Source organism: Garra rufa, chromosome 1, assembly GCF_049309525.1.
Source record: "Garra rufa chromosome 1, GarRuf1.0, whole genome shotgun sequence".
Classification (NCBI taxonomy): domain Eukaryota; kingdom Metazoa; phylum Chordata; class Actinopteri; order Cypriniformes; family Cyprinidae; genus Garra; species Garra rufa.
In genome coordinates, this window is record NC_133361.1 from 71,076,475 (window position 1) to 71,088,122 (window position 11,648).

Sequence of the window (11,648 nt, forward strand, 5' to 3'; positions counted from 1 at the left end):
CCTCAGCCCTCCATCTGTGTGGTGGGCTAGCCATGTGTGGTGATTAGAGAAAAAAAAACTTTGCGCCACAATATTGTTTTGTTTACTTTCACTTTGCATGTTTGGGGTGGAGTGTTTCAATTAACGGCGGAAGGAAATAGGATGTAAGAAGTGACTAAGGTTTGCAGTTGTGAGTGTCATTGGTTTACCGCGCGAAGTGGAGACACAGCCGCTTGTTGAACTGTTGCTTCCTGTGAGCGATGTCTGGTGCGTCGCGGAGTTTCACTTACGATTTTTAAGTGTTGCACCTCAAGATTGGTTTTAATAAAGCTGTTCAGAAGACAAGTGATGGCCGCTTAATCCACCTATCCTGGTGCCTGACGACAATGCTCTAGTTTCCTTCACGTCTGCAAACTTGGTCAGTACCTGTACGCCGCCATTACACATACACTCATTCATTCATGCACGCACTGGCATAACATTCACGCACGCACTTTTGATGTGCTTATTGTATTACTATGATTGTTTAATGAATACTTTGACTTTTAAGATTGATTTTAAGATACTGAAATATTTATTCGCTCGCCTACTGCTTTTCCCCAACTATATAGTCGGTAAGTAGTAGGCTTGCAGTGACGCGTCGATAACGTCGACGACTCGGTTCTAAAAAAAACGTTGACGTCAAATCCAGTAGTCGACACATCACGCCCACTCACCAGACGCATGTGGGCGACCAAAACAAAGCAGCATGGAAAACGAAACTCCGTCCACTTCTCAGGTTCAGCAGCCTGCACTCCCAAGCAATACATGTCATCATCAGAAAACAACTCGCCGCCGTCCTACCTCAAAGGTGTGGGAATATTTCAAACACAGCCAGAAACGAAACGGTATAGGTAAGGATGGCTAACTTATAGCTAACAGAACACCGCTATCTAGCCACAAGTGTCGGCTAATTTTGTATCACCAAAGTGGCGAGCTGCTCGCTGCGGTACCTAGCAGATTGTAGAAACGTTAGACTTATCTGTTCAATGTTACGTTTGTCACTTAATATCAGACTGAGTTTTGCCATGAACTGTTGCACTCAGTCAAATATTTGCATGAATGAATGTGTTTTTATGATCACTTCAGAGTCCTGCTCAATTTCAGGGTCCTCAGGGCCGTCTACAGAAGAAATACCTAAAAACAGTCAACATACATTATTCGACCTCAATGCATACCAACAAGCTGAAGTTATAAAAAACAATTTGTTAATCTTACCGGAGTTTATGTTAGAAGAAAGAGACGTGACAATTGGCCTTTGTCCAAGAATCATATCCATGTCGTCAAAGTAACGAAATGTGCTCTTGCCATACCTGCTCCACTACGTCCGAGTTTTCTTTTTTCATCCATGTATTTTTGCTTAAGGCTCTTCCATTTATTACGCAAAATAGTCCACGGTTTGTCGTAGCCTTTTAGAATCATCTCCGCTCGCACTTCTTGGAGAATTTGCGCGTTCCGCTGATGTTTTCCATCAAGGATGCTTGTCACTTCTTTCTCGTGTATAACATTTAAAAATGTTCGGACCTCATCGTCCACCCAAACATACCTATCACTTTCCGCCATTTTTGTTATCACATGATCTGTTGAAGTAAAATCACATGACTTTTTCTGTAAATGCGTTTCCATCGTAGTTTATGCGCATTTTTTCTTATCGGATAAAAAGTTTATTCTACTCAGTTGTGCGCATAATTTTTTTTATGTGCATCTTGGCGTTTCCATCCAGGGTTTTTTTATGCGATATTCCGAAATGCGCATAAAAATAGGTGGATGGAAACGCAGCTAGTGTCAATCAACAGTACACTTCTTCTCTCATGGATGTCATAATCAAAGAAATCACTCCTGCCATGTGAACTGTTTTTGGTGAAATTTTGCAAGGTAAGCATATTTTTTTTACATATTACACTGTAGGAGCCCTAACTATACAAAATGATATTGCTTGTTGCCATTAAATTTTATTTATTTTTTTCCAAAAATATGGTCAACCAAACGGTTGATTTGTCACTTGATGGTAAAGGTAGAAATGCTACGCTAATGTTTTCAAATCATCCATTTCTGCAGTCAGAATGGACTATTTGCTGATAAATATAAACTTCTGATCATTCATAGTTATGAATATGACACAGCTATTGTTATTGCCTCATGAATATACTTAAAAAATATCCAAAAGTGTCAAAAAAAGACATACTTAAGAAATTATCTAAGTAAATATAATGAAATCATAGAATTAATGTTTGAAAAACATAATGATCAGTTGCAGACACTTCTTAAATGACAAATACTGGTGTATTAACTTTAAAATTTTAAGATTGTTATTTGTTTGTTTGTTTGTTTGTTTTGTTTTTTTACAATTACTAGATGTATGTCAACCGTTTCTATGGTAAAAGAATGCACACTCTTCAGGCCCTTGTACCAGAAAACCCCCAAGAATCTGATGCTCATTTCAGTGATGTTGATGACCACCACCAAAGAAACACTACACCCCAAGACCCTCTCTCCCAAACCTGCAACCAGATTTGCAATATGACAGCTTGGGACATTGGCCACTACACTGTGACAAGCGGGGGCGGTGCAACTACTGTCCGAGGGGTGTGTCAAGATGGAAATGCCAAAAATGCAATGTGAACGCAAACCAAGACTGCTTTGCAGCCTTCCACCAGAAATAAGAGGGGGTTCTCATGTTCAGGAAGCAGTCGTGCTGTTGCACCACTTCACATGATGTTGCTGAAGACTGCTGACCAAAAGTGCAAAAATGGAATGTTTTCCTTTGCTTGAATGCAAACCAAGAATGTTTTGCAGTATACCACCAGACATGGGGGGGGGGTTCTCTTGTTCAGGAAGAACTTGTGCTGTTGCACAATTTCACATGATGTTGCTGAAATGTTGGGACACTGTCCACTACTGTCCGAAGAGTGTGTCAAGATGGAAATGTCAAGAGATGTTGCTGAAAAGTTTTACAATCACTAGTTTTTTTTTATATTGTTTGAAGGATTGTTTCTAATGTTGGTTTACAGTGCACAACATTGCTAGTTTACAAAGAAATGTTTATCTAGAAATAAAAATTCTGTTGCACTGCCACACTTGCCGTGTTTCTTGAGAAATAAAAGCCTAAAATGCCATTATATTATTATCTTTTGCTGTTTTTTTATTTTATTATTATTTATTTGTTTTTTTATGCATAAAGAATGTAATGTCTTTTGTTTATTTACTTTTGGTTATTTGAGTTCTTTTTTTTTGGTTTAATATTAAAAACAAGAAAACATATCATTTCTGTGATAAAATGAAAACCTGAAATATTTCATGGCATACTTCAATAAATAAAGAAGATTCAATATACAAAAATATTTTTTTTGATTATGCCCCATGTCTCTATCACCAAATCATCGTCTCTATCTCTATCATCATCCTTGACCGGAAAAACGTTGAAGAGCCCTGCTCTAACATTCTAATAAACATTTAATCTGGAGGCTTCCAATTTGATATTGGATGTGGAGTCTAATGTTGCTCAGATGTCAAATTATGGTTGAAAGTAAAAACCCAACCTTTGTTTTTTTTTTTTTTTTTTTTTTTTGCCAGTCTTTTTTTTTTTTTTTTTTTTGTGGAATCTACAAAAAATACCACAATATCAGTAAATTACACATTTTCTTCTTCTTCTTTTTTTTTCACCCCCAAGGGGGAGAATAAGTTTAAGTAAAAAGAGAAAAGAAAAAAACAACAACAAAAAAAACCAACAACATGAGCACCCACATGAATTGTCAAAGCAACTAAATATACATAAAATCTAAATGGCAAATGCACACACCAATAAAAAGGCAGAGAAAACATAAATCAGCAAAGAGATGTGTTGTATTCTTGACCAAATTAATTAGAGGATCCCAGTTTTTATAAAATTTATCAGTGGAACCTCTTAATGTAAACTTTTTTTTTCAATATATAGAAAAGACATCAAATCTTCCAACCATGAGACAGTGGGAGGAGGTTTAGAAGACTTCCAGTGTAATAAAATCCGTCTCCGAGCTGTCAGTGATGCAAAGGCTAGATATATAGCATAGCATAGAATAGCATTCTTATTTGAAAGGTTATCCAACACAGCCGATACACCAAAAATGGCAATCAAAGGGCAAGGTTCAAGAGAAATATTGAAAATTGTAGAAAAAGTATCAAAAAAAGAACTCCAACCCAACCCAAAATATTCCTCAAACCCATGACTGTTTCGCCAATCACTATTACATAATCGGGTCTTGAATGACCCGGACAAATATGGATTTCTAACTTCTGCAATAGCAAAAAACTTTCTTGATATTTTAAGAACCATTACAGAAGAATAAAAAAATCATATTTCATATATTTAACTTCAGCTTGCCAGTTTAATAGTGACTTCCCTCAATGTGTTTCCGCAAGTTCGAAGAGGAGTTGTGGAAAGGTGATATTTCTAAATTCTCTGGCAGACAGAGTTTACTGTTTAATAGTGGAGAAAGATGCGGCCAGGAATGCTCATCATCAAAGGGTATGTTGGTATCCTTTGCAAACATCAACATTTCTTTCTATGTATCTTCTCGAAACGCAACTCACACAAAGTGGTGCCATATTTTCTTCTTTTTTTCCCCCACATCTTATCATTGGCCAGCACCTTGATTGGCTCATGAATCTTACAAATGTTTTTGCAGATTTAAAAAAAACTCATCAAACCAAGGCACTTGTGCACGTTTGCTATTTTTAATGTCAAAGCCATGTAAATAAAGGCTTTTTATATTTTTCCACAAAACTTTCGAGTGCCTTGGTGTTTTTGGTACCTTGTACTGTTTGTAAAAAACAAATGTATTGAAACACACCTGAACCAGATAACAACACCTGATTTCATCAGTAGCTTAACAACTATACCTTGTATGTTTTTCTGCAACTTCAGCAAAAATGTTTGCAATATCTGAACAGTCTGCACAAAGGAGACGTCGAACACAAGATTTGGAGAAGACTTGATTCTAAAAGTACTAATTTCCAGAATGACTGCACTATAATTTTGATAAATGCTGGCTAATACTTAATTATATATTTAAGTAAAATACATTTTTTTAATTGTATTGTGATGACATTTTATGCATGAATAGTAGACAAATGCCACTTTCCCAGGCTGGTCTTAGCTGGTCAGGCTGGAGACCACCAGCTAAAACCAGCATGACCAGCTTAAACCAGCTAAGACCAGCCATCCAGCCTAGTCTGGCTTTAGCTGTTTTTTTTTTTTTTTCAGCAGAAATGCCAATTCTGCAGCTCTATTTTGATGAAGCAGCTGACCACCGTGCCTACCATCTCCTGTCTTTGCCGTCCATCATATCCCTCATTGGTGCACTAAGTCTGGAATCTGACCATGGATGGGAGACAGACATTGAGGTGCTTGTCTTCCTCTACTGGCCGGCCCATGCTGCATCCTACAGGACGGTGTCACAGACCTTCAATATCCCCAAGTCCTCTGTGCATGACATTGTGCACCAGGCAATCATGGTAATTTTGAGGAGGGTGATTTGCTTTCCAACTTGTGATAACCTGGAGGCAGTGGGTGCAGGATTTGCACAGCTGGCTGGGTCACCAGCTTTCAGCAGGGCAGTTGGTGCAATAGACACCTGTCATATCCACATAAAATCTCCAGCTAATAACTCCCACTGTTACTACAACAGGAAACTGTTTCATTTGATCCAACTCCAAGCCATCACTGATCACCAGGGTAAATTCCTTGATGTCTTTGTGGGATGCCAAAGTGTTAAGGAACAGCCCTGTCTACACTGGCAGCCTTTATCCACTACCAGGCAAGTGCATCCTCGGGGAGCCTGGGTGGCTATCCTTATCTGAGTGCACCCATCTGCCTCATCAGGCCATACAGAGAGACTGTACAGAATCCTGCACAGGCTCGTTTCAACAACAAGCACTCCCGTGCCCATAATATCATTGAGGGATATTTTGGGATGCTGAAGACAGGCTGGCACTCGATTTTCTTCAAGGCTTTAGAGGTGAGCCGCAAGTGGTCACATGCTGTGTTGTGCTTCACAATCTCGCTCTTCTCAATGGCAACATCGTTGAGGCAGAGGATCATCAAGACCATGATGAAGGCCCACCTGAACCCCACAACCCTCAGGCTAATGGTGACTATGTTAAGTTAATGTACATATGGCATAGATGTATGGTAAAATCAGTAAATTATGTAATCAAACAGACGAACACTATTAACAGCATGTTGTTGTTTTAGGGCTGGCATCATCGGCGGTCCTCTGAGGGGTTGGCATCATCTCTTCTCTGGTATTCTGAATGCAGACTTAATCTCGTGTCATTTCTAGTTACCAAGGGGTGTCAATCCTGTGGCAGAAACAGAAAAACAAATAGAGACATAATTAGCATAGCTACTGTTCCAACCAAGCAAGCATTTTGTGTTCAGCCCAAGCTTAAGAATGTTGATGTGCAAGTGATCAGATGTAACTGAAGTACAACGTTATGAGATACATTATGTGAATGCTTGGCTAAAGAGATGAGTCTTTAATCTAGATTTAAATATAGGGAGTGTGTCTGAACCCCAAAAGTTATCAGGGAGGCTATTCCAGAGTTTGGAAACCAAATGCGAAAAAGCTCTACCTCCATTAGTGGACTTTGCTATTCTAGGTACTACCGAAAGTCCAGAGTTTTACAACCATAGGGAGCATGATGGATTGCAGCATGCTTATTTTTGTTATTGCTACATTACTTTTGTGGTGGAGTGGGCTCAACTACTGAACTTGTAAGCCAAAGGTTCCTGGCCGATCCCTGCAGCCAACACCACCAGTGTCTTTATGCAAGCCACTTTACTCCAAGTTGCTCCTGTGTTATTGTCCTTGTAATAAATGCATTGTAAGAAACTTTTGGATAAAAGCATCTGCCAAAAGCATAAATATACTGCTTTTCCCCTACTATATAGTAGGTATGTAGGCATATTCAAACGCACTTTAAGTAAACACGTCTGAATCTCGTGGGAATTAGTACGTTACCCAGGTAATTCTCACCTAGACTTCTATGAATACTGTTTTGGAAATATTTATTAGCTTGTCTACTGCTTTTCCCCAACTATATAGTCGGTAAGTAGTAGGCCTGCAGCGACGCGTCTATAACGTTGACGACTCGGTTCTAAAAAAAACGTCGACGTCAAATCCAGTAGTCAACACATCACGCCCACTCACCAGACGCATGTGGGCGACCAAAACAAAGCAGCATGGAAAACTAAATGTAAGTAGTGTATTGTGCAACGTGTACTTGAGCTCTCCGCACTTCGTTGATGTGAGCTAACGGTGTTTGTGTTTGATTTCTGCTAATACCTAGTGGCTAAACAGTGTTGAGCTAACGTTAGTTAGAAATAGCATATACTGCTGGCATTATTGGTAAGGATGGCTAACTTATAGTTAACAGAACAGCGCTATCTAGCCACAAGTGTCGGCTTACGGCCAGCTGCTCGCTGCGGTACCTAGCAGATTGTAGAAACGTTAGACTTATCTGTTCAATGTTACGTTTGTCACTTAATATCAGACTGAGTTTTGCCAGTTGTTGCACAATTAGTCAAATATTTGCATGAATTAATGTTTTTATGATCACTGGAAATACTTTATAGTGCAGATAAATGCCTCTAGATTTATATGAATACATTAGTAGAACCAAGTTATACTGTTGCTCTAGTGAGAACCTGAAAATGATGTGCACCCCTTTCCAATTTACTAAGAACAGCTGCTAGACGATGATGAAATGCATTGTTGGACATAACATTACTTTTAAAAAGTTTGCCATGTCAGCATTCAAATAAATTAATCATGGTATAGCACTACAATGAGGTTAAGAGTAGATTTAAAACACCCCACATTGTTAGCTCTTCAAATACGCATTGCCTTTGTGTTATCCAGGGCAAAGCAAAGAACATTACCATCTTATCTGGGGAAAGAGATGCAATGCACTCCACAGAAGGAGTGGAAAGGATCTTGAGGGTAAGTAATATTAGCTCACTATTGCTTGCTTTGACTGTCTTTTAGGAGGAAGCTGCTAACTATGTTTAAAAAAAAATCACTCAAAACCATCACTCATTTAGATAAGAGCAGATGAGAAAATAGGGCTCAGTGTGTAAAATCCCAAACTCCCCTTTTGTCAGCTTGTGTTTTTTGTTTGTCTGCTTGTTAGAGTTGTCCAATAATTAAAGTTGCATATACTGTAAGCAACATAAGCCGCTATGAAAGGTTCTATGTTATTTATATACTCTTCCTGCTCTCCCGGTCTAACAAGGATTTCTCAAACTCTGCCGCTCTGTGTTTCACGGAAACCTGGCTGAATGACGCGATACCAGACAGCGCGATCCAGTTGCCGGGCTACCAGCTGTTTAGAGGCGATCGCAATGTAGAATCAACGGGGAAATCGCGTGGCGGCGGGACGTGCTTTTACATCAACGAAAGGTGGTGTACAGATGTAACAGTTTTAAAGAAGATGTGCTGTTCTGATCTAGAAGCGCTCTTCATTAACTGTAAGCCGTTCTACTCGCCGCGAGAGTTTTGCTCGTTCATTCTCGTGAGCGTCTACATTCCTCCGCAAGCGCAAGTGAGCCTGGCTTTGCAGAAACTCGCTGATCAGATCACCGCAACGGAACAACAACACCCGGACACTGTTTTAATCATTCTTGGTGATTTTAACAAAGCAGATCTCTCCCGTGAACTGCCAAAATACAGTCAACATATTACATGTCCAACCAGAGACAGTAATATATTGGACCACTGTTACACCACAATAAGGAATGCATATCACTCTGTCCCACGGGCAGCTTTGGGACTCTCTGATCACTGCCTGGTTCATCTTATACCAACATAGAGGCAAAAACTTAAATCTGCTAAACCTGTAGCAAAGTCTGTGAAGAGATGGACCAACGAAACAGAGCAGGTTTTACAGGCATGTTTTGAATGTACTGATTGGAGAGTTTTTGAAGCTGCTGCCACCGATCTGGACGAGCTCACAGACACTGTTACTTCATATATCAGTTTCTGTGAGGATACATGCATTCCTACCAGGACTCGTTTAACTTTCAACAATGACAAACCATGGTTCACTGCAAAACTCAGACAGCTTCGTCACGCCAAAGAGGATGCTTACAGGAAAGGGGACAGTGTCTTGAATAAGCAGGCCAAATACACACTGGAAAAGGAGATCAAAGTGGCAAAGTAGAATTATTCCGAAAAGATAAGGAATCAATTCTCTTCCAGTGACTCTTCATCGGTGTGGGACAGCCTGAAAGCCATCACTAACTACAAGACACCATCCCGCTGCATGGTAGACAATCAGCAACTGGCAGACGATCTGAACGTGTTCTATTGCAGGTTTGAAAAAACTCCATTCACACCTCCAACAACAGCCCTAACAACACCGCTCTCCCCCACTCCGACAATCCACTTCAGTGAAAGAGATGTTCACCAGGTCTTCAGACAGAACAAAAGAAGGAAAGCACCAGGCCCTGATGGTGTGACACCAGCCTGTCTGAAAACCTGTGCCGACCAGCTGGCCCCCATTTTCTCACTAATCTTCAATTGGTCTCTGGAGATGTGTGAAGTACCGAACTGCCTCAAACGTTCGACAATCATTCCCATTCCAAAGAAACCCAAAATAACAGGACTTAACATCTACAGACCTGTGGCGCTAACATCTGTCGTCATGAAGTCGTTTGAAAAACTGGTTCTGGCTTATCTGAAGGACATCACCGGACCCTTACTGGACCCCCTGCAGTTTGCTTATCGAGCAAACAGGTCTGTAGATGATGCAGTGAACATGAGTCTACATTTCATAATGCAGCATCTGGACAAATCAGGGACTTACGTGAGGATCCTGTTTGTGGACTTCAGTTCAGCCTTCAACACTATCATCCCAAACTTCCTCCTGCCCAAACTAACTCAGCTCTCTGTGCCCACGTCGGTCTGTCAGTGGATCAACAGCTTCCTGACAGACAGACAGCAGCTAGTGAGGCTGGGTAAATTCTCATCCAGCACCCGTACTATCAGCACTGGCGCCCCTCAGGGTTGTGTTCTCTCCCCACTGCTCTTCTCCCTGTACACTAATGACTGTACCTCCAAAGACCCCTCTGTCAAGCTCCTGAAGTTTGCAGACGACACCACACTTATCGGCCTCATTCAGGACGGTGACGAGTCTGCTTACAGACAGGAGGTAAAAGAGCTGGCTGTCTGGTGCAGTCATAACAACCTGGAGCTCAACACGCTCAAAACTGTGGAGATGATCATAGACTTCAGGAAAAACCCCCCCTGCTCTCCCCCCACTCACCATCATGAACAGCACTGTAAACACAGTGGAGTCATTCAGGTTCCTTGGAAATACCATCTCTCAGGACCTGAAGTGGGACATTCACATAGACTCCATTTGCTAAAAAGGCCCAGCAGAGGCTGTACTTCCTCTGCCAGCTGAGGAAGCTCAACCTGCCACAGGAACTGCTGAAACAGTTTTACTCTGCCATTATTGAATCCGTCCTCTGCACTTCAATTACCATCTGGTTCAGCTCAGCTACCAATTCTGATCTCAGAAGACTACGTTGAATAGTCCAGACTGCTGAACGAATCATTGGTACAACCCTTCCCACCCTTCAAGATCTGTACTCATCCAGAGTACGAAAAAGGGCTGCCAAAATTACTCTGGACCCCTCACATCCAGCACACTCGTTTTTTGAACTGTTACCATCCGGTCCGCGCTACAGAGCACTGAGCACTAGAACGACCAGACACCGAAACATTTTCTTTCCTCAGGCAATCCATCTCATGAACACTTGATCGTGGAACATACATCACTATACTCTCTTTATTCATTTTTCCGTTATTTATTTAAAGCACATACTTACTTCCATTCAAATGTCTTTGCTATTTTTGCACATTGTCTGTCTTGTATATTTGTATATTGTTCTTTTTATAATATGTATCGTCTTGTCACTGTCATTCTGTAGCACTTTGGAGCTTCTGTCACTAAAACAAATTCCTAGTATGTGTAAACATACCTGGCAATAAAGCTCATTCTGATTCAGATTTGGATTTGGATGCAGCCCATGTGTCATTGCTATATGAGTTGCAACGTCAGTTTGAAAAGCATAAAAAAAGGACAAAAAGTTGAACAAAGCTGACACACACAGATATCACAGATAACAAATGTGAACATACCCGGAGCAGTGGGCAGCCATTGCATAAGACAAATTTATATTAAAAAGAGTTAAGAGCCTAATCACTATTATGGTGGCTTCAAAAAAAAAAAAAAATCATTACATGTAAATGCGTTAATTTTCAATAAAGTACTTCTGTAGACCTTTAACAGAAATAAAGTCAATCTGGGGTTGCTCTTTCCAAAAGCAACCATGGTTGCAAGTTCCTTCACTACCAATAGAGTTCAATGGATCTAACGACCATAGCTAACAATGCTTTTGGGACACACACCCCTGTCAATAATAAGTGAAGCTTGTAATGCTGTTTGTGGAGTTGTTTAATCCTCCTTCTCTGAGATCTTTAGCTGATTTAATCTAAGGTTGTGGCTACAGTCAGCTGTTGCGTTTCTCTTTTTTTCAGTTGTCTCTATTAAAGGATAACTATTGCCAAAAAGCAACCTGTTTT